This window comes from Oryctolagus cuniculus, chromosome 1 (genome assembly GCF_051225735.1).
Source record: "Oryctolagus cuniculus isolate XC-2025 breed Fujian yellow rabbit chromosome 1, ASM5122573v1, whole genome shotgun sequence".
Taxonomy (NCBI): Eukaryota; Metazoa; Chordata; class Mammalia; order Lagomorpha; family Leporidae; genus Oryctolagus; species Oryctolagus cuniculus.
This window is the reverse complement of record NC_142867.1, coordinates 105107421-105120529: the sequence shown is the minus strand read 5'-3', so window position 1 is coordinate 105120529 and position 13109 is coordinate 105107421. Positions and strand designations below refer to the sequence as shown.

The 13109-nt window shown below is 43.0% G+C and overlaps 1 protein-coding gene across 30 annotated transcripts in view; it reads right to left on the bottom strand.

Annotated features, from left to right (window-relative positions):
- NCAM1 (neural cell adhesion molecule 1) overlaps positions 1 to 13109 on the bottom strand; it is a 331209-nt gene that overhangs the window by 284890 nt on the left and 33210 nt on the right. The gene's annotated exons all lie outside the window — the stretch shown is intronic.

Here is a 13109-nt window from a genome sequence, read left to right as displayed (position 1 = left end):
TCATCATCATAATACCAATAGTACCTCCAGTAGTCACTACTGCCATTCTTCGAGCTTTCTATGTGTCAACGCCTTGAAAAGGAGACCATATTATTCCAATTTCACTGCCTCACTCTGAATTCTCCCTGCTCCCAGCACTTAGCACAACTGTAATTGTATCATTTGCATGATTATTCGTCCAATGCCTGGCTCTCCCACTACACTGCCAGCTCCGTGAGATCAAGGGCAATTTCTTTTTGGCTCCTCACATTATCCCCAGTACCTAGCAACATGCCTGGGACAGACTAAGAGACTTGAGAAATAGTTGCTGAATGCAAAAACAAATCAATGTACAGACAATGATGTTAAGTCTCAAAAGTAAAGTAAACTTTATTGGGTCACAGCTAATAAATTAGCAGCAGCAGTGTAGGCCAGGTCTACCTCCAGTGTCTTTTCTCTGCATAACAAGGCTTCTTATTTATCTGAGTCTTCAGAAATTCGAGTTTATTTTATAATAGAGGATATACAGATAATCAAATGCCCCTGTGACCTAAGAGTGCTTTGATTGACATACTCTTTCTTTATTCACTAACGGGTGCTTTAATTAAAATAAACCTTACTTCTTCCAGTGAGCAATAACCACAAAAGGAAGAAAGAACTGCATGCTCAGCACACACTCCGCTACAGTTCTGTTCCACCTGAGGCTCTCCTGCAGCCCTCAAAGTGACGCAGCTGTCGTGACAGGCACACTCTCTCGAGGGAAATATTGCCCGACTGTGATTACCTGGAAGTGACATTGTGATTTATAACACAATTTTCTAAATTCTAAAGCTGCAATTTATAATGAATCAGACACTATCCATGTGGGACCTCTTAATTGGGGTTATCTGCATTATCCACTTTCTCCTAATTTTTTGTTGAAAAAAAAAATCTGCAAAACATGAACTGCAGACAGACTCACAGGCTCCATAATTTGAAAATGAATATCCATGGAATTTTTTAAAAACAAAGGAAACAAGCGTGCTATTTTAAATAGCATTTTTAAGGATTCTTTAGAAATGTGTCATGTATAGATCCTGTTAATATTCCAGAAAACATGATTCATTTCTTAACATTACTGATACATTTGGGTGGCATTTTTCCTCTGCTTTGGAACAACGGAACAATGGGATAAAAATTACCAACAGGAACCATTGGCATAGATACAAAATGAAAAAACTGTTAGTTTTATTTGAAGCAGTCCCTTCTCCACTTAGAGGAGTTAAGGCTTTTGGATAGATTCTTCCTGATACAATCACTAGTACAACATCCTCTATGTTCCATAAAAATATCACAAACGTGCCTATAAAATTAATCACACTATGTACTTTTAAATCCAATGCCCCATTTTGAATATGTGTTTCACACCAACCTGATGGTTTTTCACAGTATTTGAATACACCTTGAAGGAGGGAAATTATAGGGCCTAATCTGCAGGTCCATGAGGATCTGAAATAAGGGGGATTTGTTTGTTTTCATTTTGGCTCAGTCCACCATGAATGAAAAACATGAACTGATTTCCATGCATCATCCAACTATACCAGATCCTGTTTAGCCTAATTTTTAAAAGCATGTTATTTGCTGAAATTGATAGAAGCCAAATAAATGTCCAGGAGAGTTGGCTTCCCGGAAAGTGAAGTTCTAGATGAGAAGAGAGACCTGGGCACACAGTTAAGGTTCGTGTGAATGGAAGGCATTCAGAATCTCTAGGAGTGCAGAGGAGCAGGGATTCGTTCCAACTCTGTGGCTAAAAAGCGGTCACTTACGCTAGGAGACCTGAGAGCACCTAGTGTCGGACAGTGTCTGGAAAGCAGTAAACGCCTGCATGTTAAGTGGCAGCGAACACAGAAAGAACAGATGGGCCCAGAGAAGGAGAAAACACAGAGAGTTCATGAACCACATCTGAACCAGGGCTTTGGGACCCACCACATTCTGTCAGCAGGACACGAAGGTTAACTACAGCAACAGTGAAAACACAAAAGCCAGGAGGACTGAGTGGGCATCCCCATTTCTCTGCCACCCATGCTCAGGGGTCTCTACCTGCAGCACTGGATCGGACACCACGGCAGGCAGGTGGGCTCCGGTGCTCCAGGCTCACGCTGGGTGAATTCACCAAGGCTCAGCAGAAACTGCCACGCGGTTTCAACCCCTCTTATGACTGAGACGCCACGTGGTACCTGCGGAGTCTGGGTGCTGCACTAGTTATGGAAAGTTCTAGGGGTGCTGCTTCCAGGTTCTGTGCAGTCGTATAAACCCTGTCCCGGCTGAGCCCTCCGCAGCTCCAGGACCAGGAGAGGAACCCCTACCCCAATTCTACCCTCTTTAGAGCACCCCTTCTGGCTCAGCCTTCCCTGGGACACACAGGCCAAGGTGAGGCAGGCCAGCCCACCCCTGTGTGCAACATCGATAGGATCGAGAAAGAAGCAAAGAGTGTGCACACTACAAAAGATTGTTCTGCAGGTCCTCATAAGAACAGATCCACATATTCACAGAGCTATACTGTTTGAAACAAAGTCATCCATTAGCTACCACCCAGATACATTTCTTTAGAGTTGAAAATACTCTTTGATGAGCATAACTTCTTTATTACTTAATTTAATTTTGGTTCTTATGGGAGACATTCCAGGAACAGGCAGCCCTAAATAATTCTTTTATGTCTTAACTCCCTTTTGACTCATCCATTTACTTGTCTTGTATCCTCCAGCTAGAGAGAGATAGAGAGGGAGAGGGAGCCAGAAATAAGGGGCATTGCATATGGCTACATACATCTTACTATCTAGTAAAAATAATAAATCATACTTTTCAGAAAAAAAAATAACTTTTTCCTAGCCCTGAACTCTAATGACTTTATCATCTGGATCTTTATAACAGAAAAATTGCAAATAATGGGCAATGTCCCAACAACAGTTTTACCAAGGAATGTTAAAAACATTCTTCATATGACCCTTTTCCATAGTCTCTTTTGAAAATTCACCCCCAAAAACAAAGAACATGACAACACATATAAATCTATTCTCATAGTGAATTAATACACCAGAAGTAATTCATGTTCCTTCAGTTTAACCCTAGTTTTTATGTTGGACATTGCTAAAAGCAAAGTAAACTTTTAATTTTGAGTAGTTATTTTGTCAAAAATGATCATTTCTGTGGCATCTACTTCCCAATTGTCTAATTATCCTTTTAATCGAGCTAATTATTGCAGAAACAGGAGAAGGCCTAAGACAGGGTGTGAACCATTAGGAACTCATCCTGAAAGCCTCCCACCTCCCAATTATACTCTGCCCATGCCGCCGGTGCCTACTCCCCTAGCAGGTGCCTGCCTTGGGCACTGTTCTTAGATGCACCGCTCTCAGCTACATGTTAGGAGTGCAAGTTAAGCTGATAAAGCGATCATTACCACCAGGTTCACTGCTAAACACCTGACTCGTGTTACCTTCCCCAGTGATGTCTGCACTTCAGCTGGAGGAATCTACTCCCCAGAAAAGCACTGTGCTGGAAGAGGGGAGGGTGTCCTTCCAAGTTAGAGACACTGGGGCAGGCACTTGGCCTTAGCAGTTACGATACTGACTGGGACACCTGCATCCCCCAGCAGGTGCCTGGGTTCAGCTGCTGGCTTCAGCACCCAGTTCTAGCTTCCTGCCAACAGAGACCCTGGGTGGCGACAGCTACAGGTTCTTGGGTGGCTGGGTTCCTGCCACCACCTGGGAGATCTGGATAGGATTCCCAGCTTCTGGCTCTGGCCCCAGCCTGGCTCCAGCTGTTGCTGGCATTAGGGAATGAACCAGCAGAGTAAAGCTCCTTCCTTCCTTCCCTCACTCTCAAATTAAAAAAAAAAAAGACATTGATCATCTATGTTCAAACTTTTGCCATACAATTAGCAGATTCAGCTAAAAGTATCAAACTGTTGACCTTCCTTTCCATAAGTACACTGACACAGGAGAAAATGTTCCGCCTCTCAACCCTGCCATTCTGGAGATCAAAACAAAGGTATAAAATATCAGCCCTCAGAATTCCACTTGGAGAATTATGCTGAGAAAACTATCCAGAGGCAGAGCAGTCTTTTTTTACAAAGAGACCTTAATACTGCTTATAATAAACAATAGAAACAAGCCAGTTCATAGCCATGAGGGAAAGGTTACGCATGTTACGATGTATCAAGGTTAGAAATTCTATATCAGGGCTAAAACCAGCACTAAGGAAGTTCCAGTTAAGCAGGATAATGAAGTTCTAGAGAGCTGCTGAATAACATTGTGCTTATAGTTATCAGTACTTTATTGGTAGATTGAAACGTGCTAAGAAGGTAGAGCTCCTGGAAGTACATGTGTAAGCACACAGTTGTTATAAACGACATACAAATACTGCTAGGTAGGCAAAGTAAAACATGTATAAATGCAAACGCACACAGTTAAAAATTGGAAGCAAATTTAAAGTTATCAACAAAGATTTAGGAGCCAGCATTGTGGCACAGTGGGTTAAGCTGAAGCCTGTGGCACCAGTTCGAGGCCCAGTTGCTCCACTTCTGATCCAGATCCCTGCTAATGCACTTGGGAAAAATGGCCCAAGTGCTTGGGCCCCTGTACCCAGATAAAGCTCCTGACTCCTGGCTTCGCCATGGCCCAGTCCTGGCCATTGTGGTCATTTGGGGAGTGAACCAGTGGATGGAGCATCTCTCTCTCTGTGTGTGTGTCTCTTCCCTTTCTCTCTGTAACTCTGCCTTTCAAATTTAAAAAAAAAAATCTTCAAAAAAAGATATAAACTATTTTCCCTTTTTGCTACCAGATTGATTGAGTATATAATGACTTTTTTAAAAAAATCATAACAGTATTTAGGACATCTGCCATTCTGAGTCTGCTGTGCATCCTGCTTCCCATGTTGGATCATTCTCTCCCTTTTTGATTCTATCAGTTAGTATTAGCAGACACTAGTCTTGTTTGTGTGATCCCTTTGACTCTTAGTCCTATCATTATGATCAATTGTGAACAGAAGTTGATCACTTGGACTAGTGAGATGGCATTGGTACATGCCACCTTGATGGGATTGAATTGGAATCCCCTGGCACATTTCTAACTCCACCACTTGGGGCAAGTCCGATTGAGCATGTCCCAAATTGTACATCTCCTCCCTCTCTCATTCCCACTCTTATTTTTAACAGGGATCACTTTTCAGTTAAAATTTAAACACCTAAGAATAATTGTGTGTTAATTACAGAGTTCAACCAATAGTACTAGAACAAAAAAAAATACTAAAATGGATAAAGTATTACATTGTACATCAACAGTCAGGACAAGAGCTGATCAAGTCACTGTTTCTCATAGTGTCCATTTCACTTCAACAGGTTTCTCCTTTGGTGCTCAGTTAGTTGTCGCCGTTCAGGGAGAACATTTGATATTTGTCCCTTTGGGACTGGCTTAATTCACTCAGCATGTTTTCCAGATTCCTCCATCTTGTTGCATTGTTTTTGACTACAGTATAGTACGCTATAGAGTACATGTCCCATAATTTTTTTATCCAGTCTACTGTTGATGGGCATTTGGGTTGGTTCCAGGTCTTAGCTATTGTGAATTGAGCTGCAATAAACATTAATGTGCAGACAGCTTTTTTGTTTGCCAACTAACTAGCACTCTGGCCTCAGAATCAGCCCTTAAGGCATTCGGATCTGGCTGAAGAGCCCATGAGAGTATTTTAGGGATGGAAAGCCAAGACACCCTGGAAAAAAAAAAAGACCTAAATGAAAGATCTCTGCAAGTGAGATCCCAGTGGAAAGAACAGGGCCATCAAAGAAGGAGGTACCTTTCTTTGAAGGGAGGAGAGAACTTCCACTTTGACTATAACCCTGTCGGAATAAGATCGAAGTCGGCGAATTCAAAAGACTTCCATAGCCTTGGCAACTCATGACTAGAGCCTAGGGAGATTACTGACGCCATAAACAAGAGTGTCAAATTGTTAAGTCAACAACAGGAGTCACTGGGTACTTACTTCTCATGTGGGATCTGTCCTTAATGTGTTGTCCAATGTGAAGTAATGCTATAACTAGTACTGAAACAGTATTTTTACACTTTGTGTTTCTGTGTGGGTGCAAACTGATGAAATCTTTACTTAATATATACTGAATCGATCTTCTGTATATAAAGATAATTGAAAATGAATCTTGATGTGAATGGAATGGGAGAGGGAGCGGGAGATGGGAGGGGTGCGAGTGGGAGGGAAGTTATGGGGGGGAAAGCCATTGTAATCCATAAACTGTACTTTGGAAATTTATATTTACTAAATAAAAGTTAATAAAAAATAAAAACAGTAGACACAGGGAAAGAGACGGGTCCTTGAATACAAACGCCACCAGGAGTTTTGACTTGCGCAAAGAGCGCGGCTGTCATGTGCAATGACAATTCAGCGTCTCGGGCCTTTTGGTGGTCAGGCTCCAGCACCCTCCCTCCCAGTCAGGCAGGTTTGATTGATTACTGCAATAAAAGTAGCCAAACAGAACCAGATGTGGGTCAGTAGATTTTTACCACCGAGGCATATTACATTTATATTTGAGAGATGGCCAGAGATCTTCACAGCAGGCTTAGGCCCCCACATTTCCCTAACGCTGTGTCTCCCGCAGCCACACTCATCTGAAAATCACCACACCCTGTGCAGGGCAACTCCATATTACAAAATCAGCCCTCCTCCATGTAAAGGACACAAATAGATGACAGTAGCATGCTAATTAGTGCTTTTATCCTGGCTCAAAATAGCACAGCGTACAAAACAATTCTGGCAGTTGCCACACCATAACATCAACAAAACCTCAAACGTGCACAGCACTTCACAGTATATAAAATGTTGCTGTAAACATTAGTGTATGCCACCACTAGATCCTTGCATTAGTTAAAGTTCAGCTTGGCTTACATTAAAGAGGAGTGTCGAGTTCTGGCGGCTTTCTAATTGCAAGGAAAAGCTAGGCAATTAAAAGAAGTGTACTTAGAGGAACCACTTCTCAAACAGCTCTGCCACCGAAAACGAAATCCTTGAAGCTGGCTCACCCAGAGTCAGGTGGAAAGTATCAGATCCACTTCTAAAGCCTCCTTAGGCTCAGATGTCCTTTTAATGCTTCTATATTGCAGGGGTGGAGATGATGGGGGTGGGGTGCACAATTTAGTAATCACTCTATTCAAGGGCAGCCCACACTTCAATATAACGAGGTTCCTTTACCATCCTAAAGACAACACTTCCGTGTTCACAGCTCTTGTAATTCAGCAGGCGTCTAGGCGGTGCTGACCATGTGCCAAGCTCCAGGCTACAGAAGATGACTACGACTAAGGTTCTGCCTCCAGGTACTGAGGTGGGAACACTGGTGGCTCTAGCAGGCCAGGGATCTGGCTAAGCCTGTCCAACTCTGGCGGGACACGACCCAGGAGTTTACTCCTTCTCCCACTCAGTCTCCACTAGAGTGGTAATAAAGGGATAAAGGGGAGGGAGACCTTCAATAAAAAAGAACTACCAGGATTTCTACAAAAGCAGGTAGAAAACAGCACCTGAATAAACAGGAGGAGGTACACCTTCAGGAGACCCTCGGCCAAAGCTGGCCCCTGACACTCAGATGCAAGGTGCAGAAATGCCAGGTATCCCGGGCAGGACACAGAGCTGACGGCAATGGGTACTAATTAGGGGGAACTAATTAAAAAATCACAGCCCAGCCTGCTGCCTCTTCTCCATCACCCTTTCACTGATGGCTAAATTATCGGGTATCTAGACCTCAGGCTGATAGAAGAATATTTATCATTCTAAAAGATCTAAGTCTTCCTGTGGAAAAGAGCCACTAAGTAATCAGAAAAATAATTTTGCCAGATCCACACTGAGACAGATTGTGTTAGAATATTCAGAACACCAACCACAAGGAGAAGACCCTGTAAACCTCCAAATAGAAAAATAAAGCCATCTCAAAAAAAATAAAAATCAGATTGGTAGCTGACTTATTAGAATCACAGAGGCTACAAGAGCATGAGAAATGTCTTCTAGTTTGATGGAGAAGTTATTTTCAGTCTGGAAATCGTATCTAGCCAACCTCATTATCCACAGGACAGAATAAAGCCATTATCAGACATGTCTGAGCAGAATAAAGACGTGATTAGAGATGCATGCGCTGACAACACGCAAAGTTTACCTTCCATTCACTCTTTCTGGGGAAACGACTTGAAATTTGCTCAAGCAAAGCTAGATGGCAAACTGGGAAGCATATTCATTAAATTCCAAACACTGGATTCAGCCAGAAAGGGTCATCCTGCGGTGACAGCTGTGCGGCTGATCCCGGGGCAGTCAACCCAGCAGACAGCAGGAAGCACATGGGGGAACCAGGGGCTCACAAGTCTGACAGTATCCTTGAGGCCTAGAGAAACTTAAGGGAGTGATAAAGGCAGAGGGGGAAAAAAAAAGAAGAGTACACTCTTTACATTTGTTAAGAAACTGAGTGGGTCGGCGCTGCGGCTCACTAGGCTAATCCTCCGCCTTGCAGCGCCGGCACACCGGGTTCTAGTCCCGGTCGGGGCGCCGGATTCTGTCCTGGTTGCCCCTCTTCCAGGCCAGCTCTCTGCTGTGGCCAGGGAGTGCAGTGGAGGATGGCCCAAGTGCTTGGGCCCTGCACCCCATGGGAGACCAGGAGAAGCGCCTGGCTCCTGGCTTTGGATCAGCATGGTGCACCAGCCACAGCGCGCCGGCCACAGCAGCCACTGGGGGGTGAACCAACAGCAAAGGAAGACCTTTCTCTCTGTCTCTCTCTCTCACTGTCCACTCTGCCTGTCCAAAAAAAAAAAAAAAAAAAAAAAAACTGAGTAAGAAAGGAAATAAAATCATAAAATGCCACTAGATCTTCTGTGAGGAATATTTACTTGGTATTTATAACATATGAGTTATTGATGGAACTTCAATTTCTAAATTTTAAGCTATAAAGAAATTAGTGATGCCTTGATTAAGGGTAAAGAACAGAAAGTGGATGTAACCGACAATGGTAACATGGGTTCTAGTCCCGGTCGGGGTGCCGGATTCTGTCCCGGTTGCCCCTCTTCTAGGCCAGCTCTCTGCTGTGGCCCGGGAGGGCAGTGGAGGATGGCCCAAGTGCTTGGGCCCTGCACCCCATGGGAGACCAGGAGAAGCACCTGACTCCCGGTTTCGGATCAGCACAATGCGCCAGCCGCAGCGGCCATTGGAGGGTGAACCAGCGGTAAAGGAAGGCCTTTCTCTCTGTCTCTCTCTCTCACTGTCCACTCTGCCTGTCAAAAAAATTAAAAAAAAAAAAAAAGATAGATGTTAACGATTGGAGGACTCAAAACACAGGGGAGAGCTGAAGGGAACCCTCAAAGGTTATTAATTCCCATGTTACAAAATGAGGACTCCAGGGACCCCACCTCTGCAGTGAGGACACAAAAGGCCAAGCACCAGTTGGCTCTTCCATGTAGGAATTCAGCCGACATGGGCTAGTGTTGTGGCGGAGCCAGCTGGTGTCCCAGCTGCTCCACTTCTAATCCAGCTCCCTGCTAATGGCTTAGGAAAAGCAGCAGAAGATGGCCCAAGTGTCTGGGCCCCTGGCACCCACATGGGAGACACAGATGAAACACCTGGCTCTTGGCCTCAGCCTGCCTCAGCCCTGACTATTACAGCTACTTGGGGAGTGAACCAGCAGATGAAAAGACCTTTCTCTCTGTCTCTCCCTCTCTCAGTGAAACTCTTTCAAATAAATAAATAAATCTTTTTTTTAAAGCCAATGCTATCAGACTTTTAAAAAAAAGGAATTCAGCAACAGAGGAATTACTAATAGTGATGCACCTGCTTTGGATGGTGGGGATTTACTGAACAATGGTGATACAGGAATATACACTTGTTTTATCATAGCAAGGGGTCAATAAATAATGACTAAAATTGATAAACAAGTAACAATTTTGCACCTTTAAAAGGTGGGGAAAATATTTTGCTATTTGCTTATCTATCAATATGAAGAATTTTCTAGATGATGTAAACATAATTTAAATTACTTTTCTGGGAGAGGAGGAGATTTTTTTCACTCAAGATATTTATATTATTTTCATTTTAAAACTGTGCAAATGAGTTACCTTTCAAACAAGCAAATATGCTAAAATTTAAAACATAAAAAATATATAATGTCATAATATGGCAGCAACCACCTAGACAAACAATTAAAAGACATAAAAATGTTTCCTTCTACAAATGAGAGGTAGTCATCAGGAAACCATGGCTTATCGTTTGAACATTGCTTGCACAATGCTTTTTAACAATTTATGAAAACCAATTTTAGTTGACAAGTTAAATGCACAAAAACAAAGAAAAATTTGAAATGGAGGAAAATTATCTTTAAGGAAAGATACCTTAGGGGCAGGCATTGTGGCGCAGCAGCGTAAGCTACCACTTGGGACATCTGCATCCCATATTGGAGAGTACCTGGTTTGAACCCCAAGCTACTCCATACTTCCCATCCAGTTCCCTGCTAATACAGCTGGGCAGTAGCAGTTGATGGCCCAGGCACCTGGGTTCTGCCACCCGCGTGGGAGACTCAGATGGAGTTCTTGGCTCCTGCCTTTGGGCTAGCCCAACTATTGGGGAGTGAACAAGCAAATGAAAGATTCCACCTACCTCTACCCTCTCACCTCCATCATTCTGCTTTTCAAATAAATAAAATGAAAAAACATTTTTTAGGGGATGGAGCTGTGGTGTAGCACCATCTGAAGTGCTGGCATTCCATATGGGTGCTCATTCAAGTCCCAGCTGCTCCACTTCCAATCCAAGTCTCTGCTATGGCCTGGGAAGATGACCAAGTCCTTGGGCCCCTGCACTCATGTGGGAGACCTGGAAGAAGTTCCTGGCTCTTGGCTTCAGATTGGCGCAGCTCTGGCCATTGTGGCCATTTGGGGAGTGAACCAGCAGATGGAAGACCTCTCTCTCTCTCTCTCTGCCTCTGCCTCTGCCTCTCTGCAACTCTGCCTTTCAAATAAATAAATAAATCATTAATTTTAAAAAAAGAAGAAGAAAAAGAAAAGATGCCTTTAGGAAGAAGCAGTGTCATTCAAGAATACAACTAATCTTTCACCCTCTACAATCCCTCTGTCTGCCATTTCTCCATGGCTTCCTCCTCCCTACCCCTTCTATGTATGCACTCATAATAACAATACAATTTCCAATAAAAGATGCCTTGACATTAAAAATAACACAGAAGTATATTAATGCCTTAAAGATTTAATAAAATCTAAAATATTTTCCATTTAATACTTTTATAAGTGGGGAAACTAATATTTAAGCAGTTAGATTGCTCATCATCAAAAGCAATGGAAAGTATCAACTATTATAGATTATATTGCCAATCATAACATGCTTTATTATACATAATTACTAATTGATAATAACCACATGTATAAAATTATCAAGGATATTTTTCATATAAATAAAAAACCAGAAAAACATTCATACTGAGAGTAAAATTAAAAGTCAGGATCCCAGTGTTTATCCCAGAACAGTGAATGCCAATCTGTGCGAACCTAGCCAGGTCACTTCTCTCTCTCTCTCTCTCTCTCTCTCTTTTCTTCTCCTCCTTTCTCTATCTGTCAACTGGATCTGTAAGCTGGATAAACTCAATGATTTCTAAAATACCTGCTACCTTTGATCATTTCTATTCTTTTCCCTTCAGGCCATTTGCCAATGACAATTTAAAGCAAAGAATCAATTAACCAGTTCACAGCCATTCATGTTCCAGTAGGTGCCAAACCCAGAAACTGCATTTGGAACCCAAGCTGCAGGGATGCCTTAGGGTCCACAGCTGGCCTGAGGAAGACACGCCTACCCAGAGGACTCAGATGGGCAAATCTCACTCAATGTTCCTATGCCACCAGCAGAACTTGCCTCTGACTATTGCTGATAAGGATACAGCCAAGTTTCAGAGTCATTTCTCAATCCACAGCAGGTTTGTCACTCAAGAGATGACTGGGTCTGACTCCTCGTAGGTCCCAGGGAGCAAGACCAAACAGGGTTGTGCCTGTCCAGGGACCCAGAGGATACATCAATTTGTAAACCTGGAAACAAGACCACTGTCTGCAGACCCTAAATCAGATGCTCAACCCAGCATCTGGAAGCGCCATGGACAAAGGTCCTGGGGGAAGTCCGGCCCACTTGAGGACCAGAGTGGCTCCATGCCCACGAAGTCCAGGGAAACAGGCCCACAAACCATAGCGACCCCACTGCAGACATAGTAGCAGCTACTTAACTGCAAACCTAGAGGTGAGAATTTAAAAGCAGTTGTTATCCTGCTGAAACCAGTCTGTAAATACCACCAGTCTGTAAATAAGAAAGGTGCTTACTCATTCAAATGCAGACACTAACATTAGATTTTACAGATACAAAGAATCAGGTAAATATAACACCATCAAAGGAAACCAATAAAGCTCCAACAACTAACATAAACAAATGGAAGTCTATGAATTGCCTGAAAGAGGATTAAAATAATCAACTTCAACCAGCTCAGTGAGATGCAAGAAAATAGAAGTAGACAACTTGATGAAATTAGGAAAATAACATGAACAAACGGATAAATTTAATAAAGAAACAGAAAAGAGAAAAAAGCCAAAAATATACTAGAACTGAACTCAAAATGGAGAGCTTCAACAGTGGACTTAGTCACACACAAGAAACAATCAGTAAATTAGAAGACAAGTTATCTGCAATTAATCAATTAGAGGGATAAAAAAAGAATGAGAGAGAGAGAAGACAGCATAAAGAATCTATGGTACCCATCAAGAAATGAGCATGCTAATTATATATCTCAGAATGAGAAGAATGACTGAGGCAATGCTTATTTAAAGAAATATTGCCTGGGGGCACAAGCTCTGATGTGACAGGTAAAGCTGCTGCCTGGGATGCCGGCATCCCATATGGGTGCTGGTTTGAGTCCCAGCTGCTCCACTTCCGATCCAGCTCTCTGCTTATTGCCTGGGAAAGCAGTGGAAGATGGCCCAGATGCTGGGGCCCCTGCACCTGGGGTGGGAGACCTGGAAGAAACTCCTGGCTCCTGACTTTGGATCAGCGCAGCTCTGGCCACTGCGGCCATTTGGGGA